The 25,441-nt window shown below is 32.5% G+C and overlaps 2 non-coding genes across 2 annotated transcripts; both read right to left on the bottom strand.

Moving 5' to 3' along the window:
* Nucleotides 1-14,571: 14,571 nt before the first annotated feature.
* On the bottom strand, nt 14,572-14,712 carry LOC120207000. Its single transcript, XR_005524167.1, has one exon. It is a non-coding gene; the product is annotated as a small nucleolar RNA snoR138 (small nucleolar RNA).
* A 40-nt stretch (nt 14,713-14,752) lies between these two features.
* On the bottom strand, nt 14,753-14,900 carry LOC120206999. Its single transcript, XR_005524166.1, has one exon. It is a non-coding gene; the product is annotated as a small nucleolar RNA U19 (small nucleolar RNA).
* Between the last annotated feature and the right edge of the window lie 10,541 nt (nt 14,901-25,441).

Raw genomic sequence — 25,441 nt, forward strand, 5'->3', positions numbered from 1 at the left:
TTCGGCTTCGGAATATCTGCATTTTTCAAAACTTTTTGTACAATAATGCATAATTATCTCATGTTTCCTGAACTGGTCTACATGTTTTTATTTTTAATCAAGATGCTTGCAACACGGTTAAAACATCTTTTTATTTATAAATAAAGAATTATTTTTTTGTAAATACATGGCAAACTTTTAACTGGAATAATAATAAAACACAGTAAATGTCATCAGATATCAATAGTATGAATGCTTTTGAACTGGCACGCCGTAAGATGACCCAAGTATAGCTTCTGTCAAGGGGATCTTGAGGATTATGGTAATGCATAAGATTGTGAAGTTCCCCCTGTACTGTCAAATTCCCGACTGTTGGATATCATAAGCCAGCGTTTGAGTCTCGTTTACTTTCTTGTTACCCAAGCTTTTTAATTTCCAACCCTAACCCATAACTATCATACCAAGCCTTCAAAACTAATTCAGAACCTCCACCATTCACGAATTCTGAATTTACATAATTCTCAAGCCAACTTTTACGGGTTTTCAACCTGAGACCTTTTTTGGTTTCAAGACGCCCTTTACGGGTTTTCATATTGAACCCTTATTTTATTTTATTTTCTTTCATTTTTTTCATTTTTCTTTCATTTTTTCATTTTTTTATTTTTTTCATTTCATTTTTTTCATTTCATTTTTTTCATTTTTTTACTTTTTTTATTTTTTTCATTTTCTTTTTTTTTTCAGGCGAAATACTTTTTGTCTGCATCAGCATTCACAGGGTTAGGTAACTCTAGTCCATCCATCTCGGTGGGGATCAAAGCTCTTCTAGAAAAGGTCTTTTTACTACATAAGGTCCTTCCCAATTTGGTATCTATTTACCTCGAAAGTCTTTCTGAATTGACAAAATCTTTCTTAGCACCAGGTCTCCTTCTTGAAACTCTCGTGGGCGAACCTTTTTGTTATGTGCCCTTATCATACGTTTCTAATACATTTGCCCATGGTAAATAGCTTTTAATCTTTTTTCCTCAATCAGATTCAACTGATCATACCTAGCTTGCACCCATTCTGCTTCATCTAGCTTAACCTCTGACAGCACTCGTAGTGACGGAATCTCAACCTCGATGGGTAACACAACCTCCATCCCATAAACTAAAGAAAACGGAGTTTCCCTAGTGGACGTCCTCACTGAAGTTCGATAGGAAAACAGAGCGAATGGTAGCTTCTCATGCTAGTCTCTATAAGTCTCAGTTATTTTCTGTATGAGCTTATTGATGTTTTTATTGGCTGCCTCTACTGCTTCATTCATCTTTGGGCGATAAGTGGTGGAATTATGATGTTTAATCTGGAACTGTTTACATACTGACTCCATCATCTTATTATTTAAATTCAAGGCATTGTCAGTGACGATCATTTCTGGTAGCCCATACCGACAAATAATTTCTCTCTTCAAGAACTTGCAAACTATTGACTGAGTGATATTTGCATAGGAGGCCACTTCTACCCACTTAGTGAAATAGTTTATTGCCACGAATATAAAACGATGGCCATTAGAAGCTTTGGGTGAAATTTTCCCAATGACATCCATGCCCCACATAGAGAATGGCTATGGAGCAGTCATTACATGTAATGAATGAGGAGGGGTATGGAGTTTATCTCCATAAATCTGGCATTTGTGACATTTTCTGGAGAAATTGATACAATCAGTTTCTAGAGTTGACCAATAATATTCGAATCTCATTATTTGTTTAGCCATTGCATGTTCATTAGCATGGGTACCACATACTCCTTCATGCACCTCTTCATTGATCATTCTGGCTTCTTTGGCATCCACACATCAAGCACATATCATGCCTCCATTCTTCAAATAGTTCTTTTTCCATTCTCAGTGGCATGCTTAGAGTAGCTTTGATATTTAATGTATTACAGGATGTCGTAATACCATGGATTTCCATCCTCTTCCTCTTCTATTCTATAGCAATGGGCTGGATACCCATAAGCTTGCATCGTAATAGGCATCATACTTGAATATTCAATGACTTTATAAGCTGCTGCCAAAGTGGCCAGAGCATCCGCCATTTGATTTTCTTCTTTGGGGAGGTAATGAAATGTCACTCTCTCGAATTCTTTAATGAGCTCTAGGACCAACTTACGGTATTCCACCAACTTCGTATCTTTTGTTTCCCATTCACCTCTGAGTTGATAAATTACCAGTGCTGAATCCCCGTATATTTTTAGTGTTTTCACTTTACGCTCAATGGCAGCTCTAAGACCTAGAATACATGCTTCATATTCAGCCATATTATTTGTGCAATCAAAATTCAATCGGCTAGTGAAAGGATAGTGTTTTCCAGTAGGTGAGATGAGAAATACCCCAATCCCATGCCCCAAGGCATTCGAGGCACCATCGAAATTCATCTTCCACTATTCATTAGTAAAGGGAACTGCCTCATCAATTGAAATAACCATTAAATCTTCATATGAAAAATCAAAGTTCAGTGATTCATACTCTTCAGAAGCCCTACTTGTAATGAAATTGGCCACAACACTTCCTTTAACTACTTTTTGGCTTACATATTAGATATCAAATTTAGACAATAAGATTTGCCAACGAGCCAATCTTCTAGATAAAGCAATACACCCATTAGATATTTCAGAGGATCAAGTTTAGATATCAACCAAGTAGAGTGATACAACATATACTGCCTAAGCCTTCGGGTAGTCCAAACTAAAGCACAACACAACTTTTCTATTGGTGAGTACCTTGTCTCACAATCAGTGAACTTTTTGCTGAGGTAGTAAATTGCTCTTTCTCTTTTCTCAGTTTGGTCATACTGCACTAATACGCACCCCATTGAATTCTCAAAGATTAACAAGTAGAGGATTAATGGTTTGTCTGATATTGGTGGCATTAAGACTGGAGCATTCGACAAATATCCTTTTATTGCTTTAAAATTCCTTTGCAATCATCGTTCCATACCCCTGGGTTATTTTTACGGAGAAGGAGAAAAATGGGATCGCATTTCTCAGTTAAATGCGAAATAAATAGGGCTATATAGTTTAATCTTCCCATAAATCCTCGAACTTCTTTCTGTGTTCGTGGGGGTGGTAAATCCTGAATAGCTTTGACCTTGTCAGGATCCACTTCAATCCCTTTTTTGCTTACTACAAACCCTAAGAGTTTTCCCGATGTTACTCCAAAGGTACACTTGCTTGGATTGAGTTTTAACTGGCATTTCCTTAATCTTTGGAAAAGTTTCCTCAGATTCTCGATGTGTTCTTCCTCTATTTTAGCTTTAACAATCATATCATCGATATAGACCTCTATTTCCTTGTGCATCATGTCGTGGAATAGTGTTATCATGGCCCTTTGATAGGTTGCCCCTACATTCTTTAGCCCAAACGGCATCACCTTATAACAGAACGTACCTTATATGGTGGCAAACTTAGTCTTTTCCATATCATCTGGATGCATCTTTACTTGATTGTAACCGGAAAACCTGTCCATAAATGAAAATAGAAAGTTTTATGCCGTATTGTCCACCAAGGTGTCTATGTATGGCAGAGGGAAATTATCTTTTGGACTAGCCCGATTAAGATCTCTATAGTCGATGCACATGCGGACTTTCCCATATTTCTTTGGTACTGGAACAACGTTTGCTACCCATTCCGGATACTTGGCTACTTTCAGGAATCCAGCATCGAATTGTTTCTTTACTTCTTCTTTAATTTTAAGCAGTATTTCGGGTCGCATTCTTCTGAGCTTTTGTTGTACCGGTTTATATTCGGGCTTTATTGGCAATTTATGTGCCACTAACTCAGTATCTAACCCTGGTATCCTCATACGACCAAGCAAACACATCTCTGTACTCTTGAAGCAGCTCAATTAGACTTTGTCGTCCCTCAACAGATATGATGGTGCCAATTTTTATCTCCTTTTTATCTTCCTCTGATCCTAGATTCAAGATCTCAATGGGCTCTTTATGAGGCAGAATTTGTTTATCTTCTCTTTCTACCATTTTTAATAGTTCAGAAGGTAAGTCACTTCACTCGTCATTATCATAACCTTCAGCATTCCCTTGACATATGGGCAGCTCGAAATCTATCTTCGGGTCAGAGTCATCAACATTCATACTATTGATATCGGAGGTCCTGAAAGAATAACAAACGAGATGATATATATATATATATATATATATATACAAATATAGGAGAATTTATCTTATATCAAAATAGAATGAAATAATAATATATAATAAATAAATAAATAAATAAAAAATGCAATGGACGATGTTTGCCATTTCGTCAATTAACATGAATGCATCATTTATTAAAATAAAAAGCAGATAGATTAACCCCTTACAAAAGATCACCTATTGCCTCGGGTTTAGACAATAGGGAAAGTTTTTGTATATTACTCTGAAACAATTTTGTAAAGTACAGGTAATTCTTCTGCAGTCCAATTGTTTAGCACAAAGCCTAGTGGTGCGGGGTAGATACCCATAGCCCTTCCGTCTTCGATTCCTTCCTCTGATATTACATTTATGCCCAAATCCTTCAAGGTATTTTCAATAACAGGCTCTTTTGATGATCGGGCCCCTGAAACATATGGCCCCCATATATGAAGGTGTCACACAACAATGGGAAATTCATGGGTTTCCACTTAATATCCTCCCCGTCTAACCTGACTTTCCTCATTTCCTGGCTCTTTTGAACATTTTCAACTTTTCCTTTAAGGTCGGGCGATATCCCATACCAAAACGATCTCGCTTAATACTGGGAAAAACTGGACTAATATTCCTCTGTAAACGACTCCCCAACCCTCTTCCAATCTTGGCTCCTCTTCCCAAAGTCATTTTCAGTTCCATTTTGGTACAGTTGGACAGCATAGGCTTCGGAATTTTCTTTCTTTCGATAACAAATGTAGCATTAACGAATTCCAAGGATCTGAAAGAACACTCGACCGCATCTTCATCTTCTTCGACATATGGAGCGATAGTAGATATGGAAGCATTGATGTCTTCCTCGGCATTAAGGCATACCAGTTTCCTCTCAATTACAAATTTGATTTTCTGATGCAGAGTGGATGGCACGGCTCCTGCCTGGTTGATCCAAGGCCTTCCTAACAAGCAGTTATAGGAGGGAATTATATCCATTACAAGGAATTCAACCTTGTAAGTTGATGGGCCTATGGTTAAAGGAATATCGATCTTCCCCAGCACCTCCTTCTTTGTTCCGTCGAAAGCTCAAACGATGCTTTGGCAATTTCTCATGTGTGTACTATCGACCGACAGTTTCTTCAAGGTCACTAATGACATCACATTCAGGATAGATCCGTTGTCGATTAGTACTCGTGATAACACAATTCCCTTGCAACTGATGGTAATGTGCAGGGCTTTGGGATTGCTCATTATTCCGGACGGGATCTCGTCATCAAAGAAAGAGATTAAGTTATTCGCCTGAATATTTGCAATCGGTCTATCTTTTCCACTGGAACATATTTCGGTACGAAAGTTTGATTCAATACTTTCAACAAGGCGTTTCGATGTGCCTCAGAGCTTAATAGTAAAGCTAGGATTGAGATGTGATCTGGTAACTTGTGTAGTTGTTCGACGATACTGTACTCGCTATGCTTCAAAAATTTTAAAAACTCTACAGCCTTGTTCTCAGTTACAGGCTCATTAATTGTCGGATCATCATCTTTCAATAATATCTCAACCCTTTTTCCTTTATCAGCAGACGCTCTTTTTCTCGGGTTCACTGGTCTGGTTGGGAGAATAACATCTCCCACTTCTGGTGAAGTGGCCTACCTCATCCATATCTTTCTTAACTACCTCATCCACATCTTCCTTAACAACCTCTGAACTCTCTACATTCTCTAATTGGCATCCATACCTCCAAGGAACCTGTTTGTTATCCTTATAAGGAAAAGACGACGGAGGCGTGATTACCACTTTAGGAATTAACCTTTCCATAGTTCGGGCTTTCAGTGTAATGACTAAAGGGCAGTTAGTATTGTAAACTCCTTTGGATGTGTCTTCAGAAGCGTAAATCTCTACCTCTTTCTCTTTCATAGCTTCATGGTAAAATTCCATGTCTTTACTATCCATCAGCTTTTGAACCAAAGCCTTGAACTCATCACAGTTTTGAATGACATGACCCTCACAATGATGGTAGGGGCAAGCATGCTTATTTTCGTTAGTATTAAAGTTCAACCAGCCTACTTTGACCATTTGCCTCCATACCCAATGCGTGGGTGACTTCACTTCATTGACTTTGGTTATAACTTCGTTCCCTTTTTCTTCAATAACAACATTAACCCTTGTCCATGCATGGTTCGGCAGTGGGTTTTGAGCCATATTGGGTTGCTCACTGTCACCGAAGTTGATGACATTTCTTTATCTTAATCTCTGCACCAACTTTTTAAAGGCCAAATAATTTTCAATTGAATGCCCTGATGCCCCCGCATGATACTCACATTGAGCATTGATGTCAAACCATTTTGGGTAAGGAGGTTGTATTGGAGAAGTGTGGTAAGGTGACACCACATGTTTGTCATACATGATCTGGAATAGTTCTTTATAGGTCATGGGGATAGGGTTAAATTGAACCATTTCCCTTTCCTGTCTTGGTTATTTCACCCCTTGTTGGACATGATTTAGTGCTGATGACACAGTGGCCTGTGGTCGAGATACTGTAATGTTATTAGAATCATATTTCCTCACATTACTGACCTCATTATCCTTTCTTCTCGCCGGAGGCTTTCGGCTAGATTCTCCCTCGTCTAGCTTCCCACTTTTAATTGTCATCTCGATCATTTTTCCTGCATTGACTATATCAACAAAATTCTTGGACGAATTTCCAATTAGATGTCCAAAGAACGGGGACCTCAGAGTATTTATAAAAAAATATATTAGTTTCTTCCTCTAATGGTGGATGAACTTGCACAGCCACATCTCTCCATCTTTGGGCATATTACCTGAAGCTCTTGTTGGATCTTTTTTCCATACTCTGTAACAGAATTCGGTTCGGCCTCACATCTTTTACGTGCTTATATTGCTCTTGAAAATCCTTATCCAAATCCTTCCAAGATTTGATTTGAGCCCGACTTAGCTGATTGTACCAACAGATTGCTGAGCCTGCCGGGCTTTCTTGAAAACAATGAATTAATAGCTGATGTTTCCCACATAGCCTGTCATTTTTCTGCAAAACATGGTAATGTGTACAGACGAATAACTGGTGCCATCAAATTTCTTGAAGTGTGGAACTTTGAACTTCGGTGGCAGCACTAAATCAAGGACCAGACTTAGCTCTCTGGCGTTAATCCCAGACTAGCATCTTCTTTCATAGGTTGGAATTCATGCTTCATTTGTTCCCATTCTTTCTTAATCTTCTTATCATGTTCTTTTTTTCTTCCTCATCCAAATCAGGGACATCTTCAATTGGTTGCGGGTTTGTAGAAGAGCCAAATAGGTTCACTTGTATTTTTTTTCAGTTAGATAGTCGTGGCTTGTTGTGAGTGGACATGTGGTGGTGTGAAGCTAGGGGGATATAACGGTTCCTCAACAGCATGACCGATAACTGGAGCCTCTCCTTGGACCACACTATTTCCCTGATGCAAACTAACCAACTTTGCCATCATATCGTCTTGAGCCTTCATTATCTGTTCGCGCATATCCTCTTGCGCTTTCTTTAAATTCTCTTGCATTTCAGGTTGAACCTTCTCTATATTGATAATTATATCATCCATTGCCTTTTTTCACGTGTTGTACGGATGCTTATAAGTGTCCAGTATTCTGCCACATAATATTTTTCTTAATCATGGTGTTTTATTATTGAGGTGTGAAAAATGTGATTAAAATGTTATTCATAAAAGTAAATGCGATGTATATGCAAGGTGAATGCAATGCAAGGTGTTGATTCTGGGACGATTCCTTAGAACAACTTTTTATATAGGAAACGAAGCTCAATTAAAAGGATTACACATATCACATATACAAAAGAGCTATCTCTCCTAATTGTTGGATATGTGCTAGTAATTCCACAATCTTCTGGTTTTCTTCTGCCTCTAGATCCAGTTCTTCGATCATATTATCAGCTTCTATGACAAGTCAACCAAGTACTGAGCCACTCCTTGAGTTGTTGTAGGTATCTTGCGATGAGATCCTCCTTTGCTTAACTCTCCACTGAGCATGCTCCCAACGATAGCACCATTGCATAACTCCTTCATAAGGGACCAATGGAAGTTCATTTGCTCTTCTTTGCAAATCTTAAACTAAGTCCTCGAGTTCATTCGCATGCTTCGTCAATCTTTCCACTTCAGCACGGTTTGAACTACTTTCTCGACTTCGATATCATCGCAAAGTAGTCTCTAAGCTCAAGACTTTATTATTTAATTTCTCATTCTAGGTCTGATTCTCTTGTAGTTGTTATTCAAGGGCATTTTTGTCTCTCAATAGTAGTTTTTCCTGATGTCTGCTCTGTTTGAGTTCTTCACTGCTTTCCCCAATTTCTCTTTTCAGTCATGCCACTTCTTGCCTCCATTCAGCAAAAGACTTACTCGAGCTAGCATATGTCTGATCCTTGATCATTCGCTGGTGTGATAACAGGAGGTCATTGAAATCCAATCTGAGTTGCTTCTCCACTTTTTCGATCCGGTCAGCCCGACTCTTTTGGATGTTGATCTCCAGTCCTTTCTGATACACTTTATCTTCTAAATTTTGCAAAGTTGCTCTTCATTATTTCATTTCTGCCTCAAAATAAAGTCTGGCTTGCTCGAGCGGAGACGAGATCACCCTGAGGTATTCTTCCATAGGCTGGGTATTCTCGTGATTACCTATCAGAATATTATCATTGACTCGATTGTTTCTCAACTCCTCATACCCTTAAGATAGCCTTAAATCAAAAGTAAAAAGATTTACCCGTTATGTGTGTCTCCAAGCATCGGTGACCTCTTTAACTTTATTCTTATATTGTTCTCCCTTGAATGCAAACTCAGAGTTTGATAACTCCCCTGTTGCCGGAATAAACTATCTCGACCCAAATTATCGGGAAACTAGTAACGGGGCATACCCTATAGATCCCCAAATATCTGGCAATAGAACCCAATCTCTGTCTCCACATCGATACAATATGTCTGAAAAGACGTTTCATGAGGTACGCCACAAAATATCACTGTCTCGGATGCCTTTGAAGATGACCATCCATTTCTCCTCAATGAAACCCCTAGGTCACTCCCGAGAAATGAAATCCTTTAAAGGTGAAAAACCATCTAAGAATACCCGACCATGTGCTCTTTCGATGTGTTTGAAATGACTAATGATCCAATTTAGCAACAATGGTGCACAACCTATGAAGCATTCTTCCCCTTCTCGTCGGTAAGAGCTTAGGGAACAGAATGTTTCTGCCAGGATAGCTGAAACAAGATCCACATGTTTATCCAGTCTTTCGAACAGGTCAAATACTGATACATCAATATACCCGAGAACTCTTGGGAAAATGACCAATCCATAGATACCTAGCGCAAAGAAGTCAATCTTCTTTTTTCTGTCAAGATGACGGTCAATCAATTATCTTAGAAGGGTCCAAGTAATGTATTTGTGGTCTCCTTTCTTTTTTATGCCTCTCATTACCTATTCTTCGCTCATGTTAGTCATCAGAATAAGTTTCTTCTTAAATGAATGAGTATTTGGTGGTTTGGTGTATACTTTGTCTACCTGGAACCTTGGACAGCGAATCAAGGCACGATACTCCTCTATAGTAGGCATCATGTCTACTCGGCCAAATGTAAAACAACTATACGTGGGATTCCAAAACTGAGCCAGAGCTCTAAATAGATTCCGATCAATCGGGACATCAAGGAGATATGAAATGTCACAATGGAGTTGATAAAACAACTGCTTATCGGACGCTTCCAATCTTCCCCAAAACTCTTTCAACCTATTCAGATCATTCTGACAAATGTTAATGTGAGTATACCCTCTCAGCTCTGATATATGCCCTAGCGATAAACTGTCTCCATTTGTTAGTTAAGACTGTTCAGACCATATCAAGACGTCTGCATTGTCCTCTACTTCTTTTTGAATCATTCGTTCCATAATACTAGTCTTATATATGGACATCAGTCATGGATTAACACCAATGAAATGAATAGTGCAATGCAGATGAGGACAAAGTAAACAAAATGAAAGAAAATTGTTCAGTAATCACAAATGAATTGATTAATCATAATTCAGTTTATCGAGAAAACCTACCCCACATGTTAGCTACCCAATCATGCTTTAGTATATCCTACCCAAACATGATTTCTACCCATATGCTCTGTTTATAAAACATCCTAACGTCATGCTATCTAATTCGCATGCTTATTTGAAAAAAAATAAACCTAAACCGCATGATCTCTAGTTCACATACAGTCATTCGAGAAATTAAAATTACACTAAAGAATGCTCAAATAAGCTTTTCCTTGTGCACTCTCCTCACTGGATCATATGGTCTGGATAATGTTGTATATGGGTTTTAAGTTTACTACATGTTGGGTTCGATTCTAAAGTAAGGGGTCATCGAATTATCCTTTGCCGGTGCCCTTTTGGGCTCCGAACCCTCAATCCTAGCCCATCACAGACTTTTGGATCGAGTTCAATTCGAGGGGACACGCTTCTTTATGTCATTGCGGAGGTGAAATCCTCAAGAGGATCATAAGGCGTGAGCCCAAGGAGCATTTCATTATCCCGCACAGAGGTGAAAACCACACGAGGGAGTAGCTACTTACTCATACTTAAATAGGACAGAGCGGGGTTTTAGCTCATGTTATGCAAATGCAGTTGTGTAGTGTGTGAGGAAAAGCTAAACAAAGCAAACAACACTGAATAGAAAACTCAAGACCCTGAACAATTATTTACTCTGACAGGATCAAAAACCAAATTAGAACAAACTTGTAATTTTATTTGCAAATACAATTAATTAATCAACTAATGGTCTGACTCTCTAAAAAAAAGTTTCCCCAGCAGAGTCGTCAAGCTGTCGAAACGATTTTTTTCGGATGAGATTTTAAAAACCACACCATTTTTAATTTATTTCTTCGTGATTGATTTTTTAATTAAAAACAATGCGATATAGAAAAACCTCTCATTTCAAAAATTTGGAAATTCCTTTACGAAAACAAAAACGTACAGTTCGAAGAGTCGCCACCAATATTTGATTAGGGTGTAATTGGTCACCCAAAAATAAATTTGTCATTTTAATAAAATGTTAATTTTAATTCAAAAGATAAACTTTGGGTCTGCGTTACCAAAATTTGAGTTCAGGAGTCGGTTACGTGTGGGGAAGGATTAGCACCCCCACAACGTCCTAAATCAGTACCTAGTCGATTAATTAATTGTCTTTGCAATAAAATGTACAAGTTCGAGTCTAATTTAATTTAAGATCCCCTAAAATAACATTTTTCGAAATTTTGGATGAAAGATAATAATATTTAATTATTTCCTATCGAGAAGAAATAATCTATCATATATTGAAGCAATCAATTCTTACTTCAATCGAAATAAAGAAATATTAAAATTTCATTCTAAATTTCAAAATAATAACACCCAAAATAATTTTTAGAGATAAAATAATAATATTTAATTATTTATGATCGAACATTATTATTTTGAAAACCCTTTAAAACACATACAAAAGTTAAAAAAAACCTATCAAACAATTGATTAATTATTTATTTTACCAATATTTAATGAGAATAAAGATATTCAATTAATTAAATATCAAGAGACGATACCATAGATTCGATCTAACTGTCTTTTCTCGATGAATTTAATTAAAAGAATACGATCTTTTCCTCAATCCCCAAATTTTATAAAATGGATTCGATTTAATTGGTGTCACTTGGCGGGATAAACTTTCATTTTAAAATTATCGAAAGTAATTTTCTTATCCGTTAAGACAGTCACTTTACAACAATATTAAAATGCTCGAATATTACCCTTAATCAATTTATTTTGAATCAAGTCAAGTGATGTTGATGAGGGTATCATGCGAAATTAATTAGGACTAAAATGAACTAAAATGCAAGCAACATGCAAAAATTTATAAATAAACTTAAACAAATAGGACTAAATCACAAATAATCAAATTTCATGCCAAGGTTAAAATAAAACCAAATAATCAAGTGATTAAAAATAAACAATTTCAATATTAAAGGCTAAAATTGCAAATAATGAAAATAAATAAAACATTTGACTAAATTTAAATTAATTAAAACTCTATGGTCGAATTTAAAAAAACTGAAAACATATATTGGTGCTCAAAATACAGAGGGTTGTAAATAAAATATTCCTAAAAAATAATAATCAGACCTAAAAAATGAAAATTACAGAAACATTCCCTTAGGGTGCGTTTGGTTTACTGAATGGAAGATTACCAGTAGGAATAAAAGATTACCAGTAGGAATAAAAGATTACCAGGGAATAGGATTACTGGGAATGCTGTATTTTGTGTTTTGTTGGTTTAGGAGGAATGTAAGATTACCGTGTTTGGTTAAATGAATAAAAGATTATTGTAATGTATATTTGACCAAATTGTCCTTATTATATATTTGTTTTTTTAACAAGTTAGAAAATATTTATATATTTTCTTTAAAAAAATTAAATTAATAAAATATATATTTTTTTTACAAAATTGAAAATATAAAAAGGTTTAATGAAAGGGTAAAATTTTATTTTAACCCTTGAACTTCATATAAAATTTTAATTATAGATTTTTTTTATAAATCTAAAATAGTTTAAGGATAAATTTGTAATTTAACCTTCGTATAATTTTTATTATTCAATGACAGAATAATGATATTTAAAAAAATTAAGGGCATTTTAGTCCAAAACACCGGTAATCAAACAATGCTTAAGGAAAGAGAGGTAATGACCTTCCCGGTAATATATCCCAAAAAATCTACTATTGTTAATATAAGATTACCGGGAATGATATTCCCGGTCAACCAAACGGGGGAATGTGGATTCCATTCCCATGGAAATCTCACATTCCCCCAACCAAACACATCCTTAAGGAAATAACATGTAAAACACGCATAAATTGTGGAGGACTAAACTGTTATTTTACTAAATGTTATAAAGCATAAATATAAAAATGGAAAAATAACAAAAACGATCCCCAGTGATCATTTTATAAAACACACTTAAACATAGGGGCTTTATGATGTAATTTTACCCTAAATTACCTCTATATATATACCATTCATTTTATTTTTTTCATTTTCATAAAGATTTCAAAAAAAAGGAAAAAGAATTAGGGAGAAACTCTCCCAACGTGGCTCGGCCGGTCGATCACCGGCAACCACGAACCACCGCCAAACTCCAATCCGATCACCGCACACGGTGGTCGGAATTCCCAAAACCACCCAAAATCACTCTCTCGTCTAAATCTAACCTCTTAGGTAGTTATCTTAGGCAAAAACGACCCTAAACACCTCTAAAAATGAGACTCAAAGGTGCCCGAACATTCGACTCCTCATGCACTCCGACGACCGTGAAGATTTTCCCGACTATGGTAAGTTTCCTTCTCTTTTATACTCTAGATTTTCTCTTTATTTTACGTGCAAATCTCACTTTTTTTTTTATTTCATGTTCGGTTTTACTTCTAATATAAACAAATAATACTAAAAAAATAAATACGTAATATACCTTTCGAATAGGTGTGTTTTATTGCTTTACTGTTGTTCTGAAAAATCCAAGGATTCGAACCCCCTTGATTTTACATTGATTTCGGCTTTTATAGCCTAAATTTTCATAGGTTTAATATAAAATACAAATTAGTGGGATATATTTATCCCATAAAACAATGGATAGTGGTGGGTTGTATAATTAAAAATGGTTCTAGGTGGAAACATGATGGTGGTGAGCTTGTCCACACATTTTAGTGGAGCAATAAGTGGAAATGAGTTGTTACTTAGTGGAGCAGTAAGTGAAAATGAGTTGTCTACAATTATAATATTAAATCTTCATTTTGATTTGATATATTTGATATTTTGAATAAAATTAATGACCTCTACTAGGAAAACATTATAGGGTAAATTACTCATTTAATATCTCAATTATTTCTTTCATTCTGTTTTAATCATCAAACTATTTATATTTTTAAAATAATATCAAAATTAATTCATAATATTTATTTTATATAATCATTTAAATTTTAAATTTTGGGAACAATTTTATCTCATAATAAAATGATTATTTTAAATTTTGGGAACAATTTTATCTCATAATATTTTATTTAAAAATAAATAATTTTTAATATTTAATCAAATAGTTATCTTGGTCCTTATTTTTTAAAATATTTTATTTTAAGGTGAAAAATTCTTTATTTTAAAATATTAACTATCAATTAACTAACTATTTCTCTCCCATGAATATTAAAATATTTTTGATATCTGATTATTTTATATTGTTTCAACATTCATCCTTTTTCTTTCAACGATTTCTTGATTATTTTACACAAGGAATAAATTTCATGTATGATTTTGTGATATTAATTTTATATTAAATTCCTCAACATTTTGATTGAATAAATGAGTATAACAACTCTTTCAAGAAATATACGAAAACAATCTAGGAAAGGAACGGAAGAGAATCGTCCCTTACCCTCTAACCGTTTCGAGCTTTGATCTCAGCCTCTGTCTGAACCAATCGGCGTCGGATTACATTCTAGCCTTCTGGTTATTCGAGAGGCTTTCGCATTCGTATTTTCAAATCTGGGGGGAAAAAAGAAGATGAAATGTCCATGGCTTCTTGTGGGACAATGGAAGAAGAAAGAAAACCCATAGTCCCCGTCAAGAGGCCCGAGTTAAACTCACCAGAAACATCGGGAACCCGATATCGCTGGTTTTTAGAATCGATTTCTGCCTCCTAACTAAGCCAAATGCGAAACTGAGATCTCATTCACATGGCTACTCAAAGAGGCAAACTGATGAACCACCGGAGTTATAAGAAACTGATTAAAAATTTAGGCAAAGTGATCGGATAGACGACGATTTGTAGGGTTTTGAGAATTGATTGGAGAGGAGCGGCGTTGGTTTTAATAGGTTGGGACTGGGAGCCGATCGATTAGGGTTTTTTTTATTGAGGCTTACTATATTGTAGGGTAAATTACACGTTTAGTATTAAATATTATTTTATTTTTTTAATACTTAAATTTTATTTTTTTAATCAAACTTAACGTTAAGAAATTAAGAACTGCTTATGTGAATTTTTTTAATTTCTTTCAATGATAAGATTAAAATATTTTATGGTGACACATCGACATCGTCATTTTTAAAGGCGGAGTATCAAACTGAAATCTAAACTAAACATTAGGAAGGATTTTGAAATAAAACAAAGTTTTGGTACCAGTGGAATTACCCTATATAGTATTGGTTTGTGGAATTACATATATACCCTTTCATTTTGTTTTGAATTTTCTCTACTTTAATGATTTAAGAAAACTTAGGCAGTCGGTCCAGTGGGCTCTGCCAGTGGGTTTAAAAAGCCACAATACATGTTTATTACGTGAAATATTTATATTTTGTTTGGATGGATTTCAAGATTTAAGGATTGTTACAACCTATTACGTGGATTAGCAGTAAAAAGGAAATAATATTTTTTTTAGAAAGATTTAGGTTTGAGGGGTTTAAAGAGTTACGTAAATAAGATGTGCGTATTGTCAAGCTAGGCTCAGTTAAAATTTATTTAACGTTATCCGAGTTGATTCGAATCAAACTCAAACTCGACTCAATTAAAACTCGTTCAACGTTCGATCCGGGTTGATTCAAATCAAACTTGAGTTAGACTCAAGACTTTAACAAGTTGAGTTGAGCAAATTCTAACTTGACTCTAAGTTTACAAACTATTCGTTAATTTTTTACATAAATTTGTAGTAATTACCTTAAAAACTATTTCATTCCAAAATAGGAAAGAAAATCAAAATAATAATTATGAATTTGCTAATAGATAATAAGTAATATGTTAAATTATTAACTAATAATTATTATATTGATCAAGTAAAAAATATATTTTCTCAATTTTATTGTTTGGTGATTACAAATAATAATGAATGGAGAGAAGAGACGTTGATTTTCTTATTTTTAGGATTGATTATGTATTATCGACTTCTTTTCAAGAATATTTTTAATATCTCAGTATGATGTATTTGTGAATTGTTGCTTTGGTTTTAATATGGTAGTTTGATGCATTTGTAGATTGTTACTTTAAAGTTTAGACTTTGAAATTGTTTCATATACTCTTTTGATAACTTAACGAGCTTAACTAGCAACGAGTCGAGTTGAGCAACAATTATTTTAACGAGCAACGAGTTTTTTAACAGGCACTAGTCGAGCAAAATTTTAACTAGCTTAACTAGCAACAAGTCAAGTCGAGCAACAAAATTTTTAACGAGCACAAATCGAACACTGTCCAACTCGAGATCAACTTGCTTGATAAACTACAATATACTATATTATAATCACCTCAAAACTATTCAAAATATTTTTTAAAGATTACTATATTAATTAATAAAATTCCACAAACAAGAGACAATAATGTTACCACATGTCACCTATTAGTATAATTATTATTATTATTTACTATTATATTTTTATAATTATTAAATTTGATTATTGATTAATTAATTTAAATTATATTTTAAATTGTATCTTTTTTTAATGATTTTTATTTAAATGAAATGAATTAAAAAAATATTACAAAGCTTAAATTTCAATACTTGCTATTACGACATAATTTGTACTAAATTGTTAAAGGATAAGGAAGCGAAGGACTACTTAACCAGCCAAAATACAACGAGGAACAAATTGACAACTCACCCATAAAAGCAAAAAATTTCAGGGTAAACTGCACGTCTAGTACCTCAACTACACTTTTATTTTATTTTAGTCATCCAACTATGTATTTTAAAAGCATGCTTAACTTTACGTTTTGACCGTTAAAATATTAACAGAACTGATGACGTAGTATTTTTTTTTTTTTCAATGATAACGTGATATTACTTTATATTTACACATCAATATTATCATTAATTTTTTAATAACAATTGATCAAAAATAAATCAAAAATAAATATTAAATATGATATTGAAAAATAATTGTGTGAACAAAACGAAACAAAAATGATAGTTGAGATATGAACATGTATTTAGCCCAAAAAAATTGAGGTGCACTAGAAATATAAGCAAACAAATAATTTCATTAGATAGAGTCAAATTATACATTAAAATAGAAAACAAAATGTGAGAATACATCCACCAATACACAACAAAAATCCCAACCAATAATAAGAGTTGTATGCCCTTTGTAGAGAAAGAATAAAAGAAAGCAACCCCACATGAAACGTCAACAACATAAAAGAAATGCCACTATTTCATCAAACGCCACCCATTTTAAAAGAGACCAAATAGAGCACAAGGGAAGCAAACACCGCCGGCACGAACACGGTGGTGTCGGAGTAGGGCTAGGGGCCGGGCATCGGCTGCGGCAACGTTCTGGATCGTTGACGCGGCGGCCATCAACACGACCGCCAGGGGGAAAGGTAGCCTCATCCTCAATGCCTCCATTTGTTGAAGTCTCTTCTTGGCAAAATGTTGTTGCAAAAGAGAAGATAGAAATATTTGGAGACAAAGGAAATTGAGACCACAAGTAATGGGGGTGACAGAAAGGTGGATTTATAGACAACATGTGATGGGGCATGAGAAAAATTTATGGCCAGCTTTCATGTAGTGATGAAAATAATTAAACAAAAAGTTGAGAGTGTCATCATTAATTCACTTTAGTTTGTTATGCTTTTTTATATATCGGTATTTTTATTAATTAATTAATTAAATTAAATACTATAAAGACAAGAACGATCATTAATTTAATTTTTTATTCGTAAATATTAATTTTCAAATTTCTATCTTATTTAAGAGATGATTGTTCTGTTTTATTTAATTTAGTCTATTTCATTTTAGTTAAATATATTTTATAAATTTAATTATTTTAACCTAAAATTTAGGTATAGAATCAATTTAATTCTATATATATTTTTTTTAGAAATACTATCATACCCCCCCTTATCCCATTACAATGGAAATAGGGTCACTACTTTATTATTTGGGCTGCGCGTTAGTTGGGACAGGGTGGTTTTAAGTTAAGCGTAGGTGTCATACAGCTGTTTCCACGTTTCTGTGGAAGGGACCTTTGCTTTTGTCCAGTTGCCTTAACTACCACGGTTTCTCGGGTAATGTGGACAGCTCAATTTCATATAAAACCTTTGGGTAAACTAACGTTTAGTATTTAACTATTAGTTTTCATTCTTTTAGTCTAAATTTTTATTTTTTTCAAAATCATATCTAATATTTAATTTTTATTTCATTTAGTACCCCGTTTAAAACTTAACGTTAAGTTTTTAGAAAAAATTGAAAAACACATAAATTTTTAACGGCAGGTACTAAAATGAAACAAAAATTAAAAGTTAGAATAATTTTGAAAAAAAAAGTTTAGATACTAAAATATATTAAAATTAATAGTTTAGATATTAAACATTATTTATCTAACTTTTTTATTCAAAAAAATGGACACATTACATAAAGACTATTTCAACATGAATGTAAGATTTTACGTCGGATGATGAATTATAAAAATTTTAAAATTTTAAAGATAAAAATAAATTATTAATAAAATACATAAAATATCTAAAATATAATAAAAATTTAAATAAATATCTATTTTTTTCAAAAAAATGGACTACATTACATAAAGACTATTTTCAACATGAATGTAAGATTTTACGTCGGATGATGAATTTATAAAATTTTAAAATTTTAAAGATAAAAAAATATTAATAAAAAATACATAAAATATCTAAAATATAATAAAATTTAAATAAAAAAAACTACACCACCTACCCTCGATTTATCGCTGATTTCAATCCTACGTGAAACTATGTTCCCGGTTTGAGTATAACTTTTATTAGGTCAATCTTGGTATTTGATGTGATTAGTTAATATTTTTAATTATTATTTTAAGGGATTTTTCTTTTTTAGAGTTTGGGTATTGTAGCGGATATTTTTAGTGCGTAGTTTTTAATTAATTATTGAATTTTTAGGGTAAATAATGTATTAGGTCATCAAATTATTTTACAGTTATGTTTGTATCATTCAACTATTTTTTAATTATATGTAAACGTATGTTTTTGTTCCGTTTTAATCATCTACCATTGAAAATAAACAGAACTATAGATTTTTTATTTTTTATTTTTTCAATGATAAAATTACATTATCTTATAGTGAAATATCAATATCACCATTAATTTTTTTAACGATAGATAACCAAAACGGAATAATAACATAAGTTTAAGTATGATTTTAAAAAATAAAATAACTATATGACAAAAAAGGAATCATATGAATAGTTAAGTGACTAAATAGTTTACCCAATTTTTATTGGAAAAGTATAAGATGGCGTGAGCTGTTGGGGGCTCTTTGACTCACTGGCATCCACAAATTATCATGCCATTTGCCCCTACAATCTTATGCTATGCCCCCTTGAAAGGATGGCTCTAGAGATCACTATCAACTTATAGGGTAAATTTGTGTTTAGAACCTAAATTATTAGTTTTAATCTGTTTAAGTACTTAAACTGTCAATTTTTTAAAAATATACCTAACATTTAATTTTTATTTCATTTTAGTACCACCGTTAAAAACTTAACGTTAAGTTTTGAAAAAATAAAATTTTAAGTACTAAAATAGACCAAAACTGATAATTTAGGTACTAAACACATTAATTTTTTAACATCGAGGTACAAAAATGAAAGAAAAATTAAACGCTATATATGATTTTAAAAAAATTAAAAGTTTAGGTTCTAAAACGAATTAAAACTGATAGTTTAAGTATATTTTATCTTAACTTACAATATTATTTTATGCACTATTAATTTATGAGTCTCAGATATTATCAATACTATGTGAAATTGAGCATTACCAACACTTGTTCTCAATACTATGTGGGATTGAGCCTTAAATAGTGATATTATTTGTGAATTATAGTTAATGACTTTAGTATTTATATGAAAAGTATGTTTAGTTTTCATGCAATTCTAATTTATTTTTAATTAATTGTAATTGCACGATAACAATTTTTTTTATTCTCGCGAGTGATGCAATTTCTTTTGAATTTTTTGCTTAAAATTGCAATAATCGCGATTGATTGTAGATTGACTTTTAATTATGACATATTTAATCGTAAAATACTAATGCAATTGGTTGCTGATTCAGTTGTTTTAAGGTGCATGATTGTTAATTGTTTTCTAAATAATCACATAGTATTGGAAATAAGTGTTGGTAATGCTTAATCCCACATAGTATTGGAAACACTATTGGGAATGGTATTTAAGGCTTGGCTTTCCCACTTCCTTGTTGAGTGATAGAGAATAAGGGGGACTCTCGCGCGCCGCCGCCGCCGTCGTCCATCTCGGGTTGGGTCGTGGTCGTGGTAATACGTGTCTTCGACACGTCCGCGCGAATACTATCTTTTTAGAGAAAATTCTTAAGAAACAAATACAATATCACCAGTCGTTGCGATTTTGGACTATCGCAACGAATTTGGAATAAATCGCAACGCGAACTTCGACTATCGCAACGAACTTGGACTATCGCAACGAATTTGTAAATCGCAATGCGATAGTTGAAGTTCGCGTTGCGAATCTGGAAACTGATTTGCGATACCGGAGATCGCGTTGCGAATTATCGATCGCATTGCGATTTAGTTGGTCATTTTGACAAATCCAAAAAAAGTTGGTTAAAAACGTATATTAAAAGACCTTTTTAGTCACTGAGGTTATTTTCTCTTAAATATATGTGTTATTATCATTTTTAGGGATGCTTAATGAGTTGAGCAACTCGAACTTAACTCGGTCAAAGTTTGATAAAAACTCTTCTCGGATTGACTCGAGCTCGACTCGAGACCTTAACGAGTAAAGTCGAACAAAGTTCAACTCGACTCGATAAGTTCACAAGTAGATCGTTAATTTTTTATATAATTTTTAATAGTTATCTTAAAAACATAATTCATACACTCAAAAATCAAACCTTGACTATTATTTTAATGCATTTGTAGATTATTACTTATATAGTATTAGTAGATTTTACTTATAATTAAGAAAATAAGGTATTCATAAAAATTAAGGTAAAAATTTTGTTGAACTTAATGAACAACAAGGTGAGCAATGAACATCGAGTTTAACGAGTAACAAGCTTTATAAGCAACGAGCTTAATGAGCAACAATTTTCTTAACGAGCACTAGTCAAGCACTATTCAACTCACGATCGACTCGCTCGATAAATACCTCTAATCATTGTCTGACCAATTCACGACTGTAAATAAAAAAACAAATATATTAATATTTTACAACGCGTATCTTGTGTATTTCTTTTAGAATAAAAATTTTATAACTTTTAAAAAGATATTTAAGAATAATTATCTTTTATTAATTTTGAGATTTAGAATTTCTATTTGTGACCACTATTTAATAGACATTAACATAATATATGATCAATGATTGATTTATGAGAAACAATTATTATATATATATATATATATATATATATATATATATATATATTATTTTTAAAAACGTATTTAAAAGTTGAAAAAATAATAATTAGAGTTGTAATTTTACCAAATTGAAAATTAAATACGTATTTAGAATCCTCATAGTATAAGTTTTCCATTGGTAGTGTCAATTTCAAGTTTCGAGTAAGTTGATTCTGAATCTTTTAAATTGAATGTCTTCCTCTCATCCAAATTAAAAAGTAAATACATATTTAGAATCCCCATAACATAAAATAAATTGAATGTCTTCAATTATCACAAATTAATCAATTTAAAATAATATTAGATTTATCACATTTTAAGTTGTGAGTGAAAAAAAATATTGTATCCATATTTTAAAAAGTACTTAATTGACAATAATTCTATGCTGAGGGTCAAAAATTAATATAAATTTTATCAGATATAGATTTGATCCTTATATGAGTGGATTTTAATTATTTTATTTAATAATGGAATAAAAAAATATTATTACAATAATATCTTTAATAATTTATTTTTTCACCTGGATTGGTACTAATTAACCGATTGATACTAAGTCAATTAACTCTTAAATATAATATAATATAAATAAATACTAACTGTTTTAAACTAAGTTAACCCTAATATTATGACTAAAAACTTTTTTATTATTAATTTATTCTGAAAATTAATATATTTAAGGTTTAAGAGCTATTTTTATCCCACTAATAAACTCAACTTATAATTTTCAATTTTATGATATTTTCGCATTAATTTAGTCATTAAAATTATTCAATTACATCAATATTTAAAAATATTTACTATTATTTAGGGTTTTAAATTAAAATTTCAGGTTTGAGGTTTTTGGGATAAGAGTTAGGGTATAGAGTTTTATGTTAGGATTTAAGATATAGAATAATATAATTAAACAACTTTGATACGAAAATATCATAAATGTGAAAAATGATAAAATGGGTCTGACATGACAAAAATAATCGATAAGCCTATATTTAATTTCTCATCTCACCTTAATCCAGTGATTTTAAGACAATAATCCATGTTAGAAAAGCAGTAGAATCCCACGAAACCATGGACACAATATAATCGGCCTTTTTTTTTACAACCTTTAGTTGACTTAAGATGTCAAATTTCTAAGATCAAAGCGGCTTCCCAATAATTAATACCTAACTCATATTATACGAAGTTACAAACTATCTAAGCTTGAATTTCAACTCCCATTTTCCAGATACAGATGACATTTTCTCCATTCCGGTTCCTAGGGTTTTATCTTAATTAATTTAAATTTACTTGTGTCACTTCTGAAAATTAATATATTAAGGTTTAAGAGCTATTTTATCCAAGTAAACTCAACTTATAATTTTCGATTCTATGATATTTTCGCATCAATTTAGTCCTTAAAATTGTTCAATGCATCAATATTTAAAAATATTTATATTTAGGGTTTTTAAATTAAAATTTTCGGTTTGAGGTTTTTGGGATAGGAGTTAGGGTATAGAGTTTATGTTAGAGTTAAGATATAGAATAATATAATTAAACAACTTGATACGAAAATACCAAAATGTGAAAAATGATAAAATGGGTCTTACATGACAAAAATAATCGATAAGCCTATATTTAATTTCTCATCTCACCTTAATCCAGTGATTTTAAGACAATAATCCATGTTAGAAAAGCAGTAGAATCCCACGAAACCATGGACAAGTCAATATAATCGGCCTTTTTTTTACACCTTTAGTTGACTTAAGATGTCAAATTTCTAAGATCAAGCGGCTTCCCAATAATTAATACCTAACTCATAGTATACGAAGTTACAAACTATATAAGCTTGAATTTCAACTCCCATTTTCCAGATCCAGATGACATTTTCTCCATTCCGGTTCCTAGGGTTTATCTTAATTATTTAAATTTACTTGTGTCATATATGATTTCGTGGTGAATCTTCTAACTGGATTTTTTTTGCATAAACAAGGATTCGAACTCAAAACATACTTTAGTGATATCAAACTACTTACAACTTGATCATCCATTGGTCAATCCCGATGCTTTTAAATTTAATTATTCTCAAATTTTACAAGTTAAATTATTAACGATAAATGAAAGGGGAAGGACTCTAATTTAAAGTTTAGAAATGATAAATAAATTGGTTCTCTCATATCGTTAATTTTTAATAATAAAAAAAGATAGAATTAACTTATTTTTGTTAAATTAATCTAATCGAATCAATATAATTTGGTTCAATTAATTCAACTAATCATGTTATAGCCTCTTTTCATAAGACAATAATCTGATACAACATCGTCGAAAATAATTGTATCACTACATCAATCCATCAACATGAATTTGTGTAAGAACAAACAATCTCTATTAGGGGCCTTATTCTAAAATAACTTATCCGTGAACATTTGAGTAAATTCAATCATAGAGGAATGTTCATAACTCCGATAATAGAAAGATTTAAATCTAAATTAAATAACAAAAAAGAATATGAAAATAATGAATCTTTACGAATTAGTTTTGTTGGATACCTTGATGATTTTGTGTAAGAACAAGCAATATTGCTTGATTTTTTTAAGCAATCAGCCTAAATCTGATACTAATTATAGGGATAACAACATATTTAACATTGCTCTTTATTGAAGAATCAAACCTAAAATGATCTAGACTCGATTAAAGAAAGAATGAGAGAGTGATGGAGGGGCAATGACAATTAGGGTTTTGTGGGATTAGATTTTGCTGGAAATTGGATAAGAGAATAAGATTAAGACAATAAAGATAAACTAAAGACAATAATAATATATAATAATAATAATAATAAATAATAATAACTTAGCCAAATTAAGGTTTTAGTGGTGATGTGTGAGAATGTTGATTCAATGATGATGATAAGGGCGGTGAAGATAGAGTTAGATGCTATTTTGGTATTCTTTTTCAAGGCTTGGACATGTGGATCAATTGGAAGATTTAGTCAATTTTCCTTGATGTGAGCCTTGTGGTGCATGTATCATCTATGAAATTGTTATGGTACACATGGAACTCTTCATGCACACACGATGAATCTCATAAACTATATTGAAAAATTGAAACTCGCGTGAATTGGACAAAAATTGTATGAAATTCGTTATGTCGACTCAATGAATTTAAGTTATATATTATATTTTATGAAACTCGTTTTATCCACACAATGAGTTCCACAAAATATATTAAAAAATTAGAACTTGTAGTGTGGGCCAGACAAAAATTATATGTAACTCGTTATATCGACATGACGAGTTCCAATTATTTATTATTTTATGAAACTTATATATCCACCGAACGAGTTTCAAACATAAACAATAACTAGATCTCAAATTAAAATTTTAACACATGCATTTCTCGATCATTTTCCTTCTACATTATTTTATCGACAATCAGTTGGTATAGTGGGATGAGACATTAGAGTCCTTAAGCAATGTCAAGATTCGAATATTGGCATTTGTATATAGAGAAAAATGCGTTGGGAGGGTGACCCTCGTTTCTACATTATTCGATCCGGATTATTCGATTAATAATCATATATACAGATGGTTATACAAAAAATCATTCTTTTTTGTATGGAAATATAGTTTGATTGGTATTGAAGCCCTATTTGTAATATTATTAAGTATACAAAGCCCAACTTAAATGCTTTTAAGGTAAACAAATTTAGCCCAAGCTCCATTCAAATCAACAAACGGCACCCACCTCGCTACTTGGTTAACCAACGCACTCAATCATCAATATATACACCACCACCATCATATCCTTTCTCCTTGGCCGCTTTTGCTCGTCTCATCACAAACCAGACGGAGAAACAAAAGGTGAAGAAATC

The sequence above is a fragment of the Hibiscus syriacus genome, unplaced genomic scaffold (genome assembly GCF_006381635.1).
Source record: "Hibiscus syriacus cultivar Baekdansim isolate YM2019G1 unplaced genomic scaffold, ASM638163v2 tig00014213_pilon, whole genome shotgun sequence".
Lineage (NCBI taxonomy): Eukaryota > Viridiplantae > Streptophyta > Magnoliopsida > Malvales > Malvaceae > Hibiscus > Hibiscus syriacus.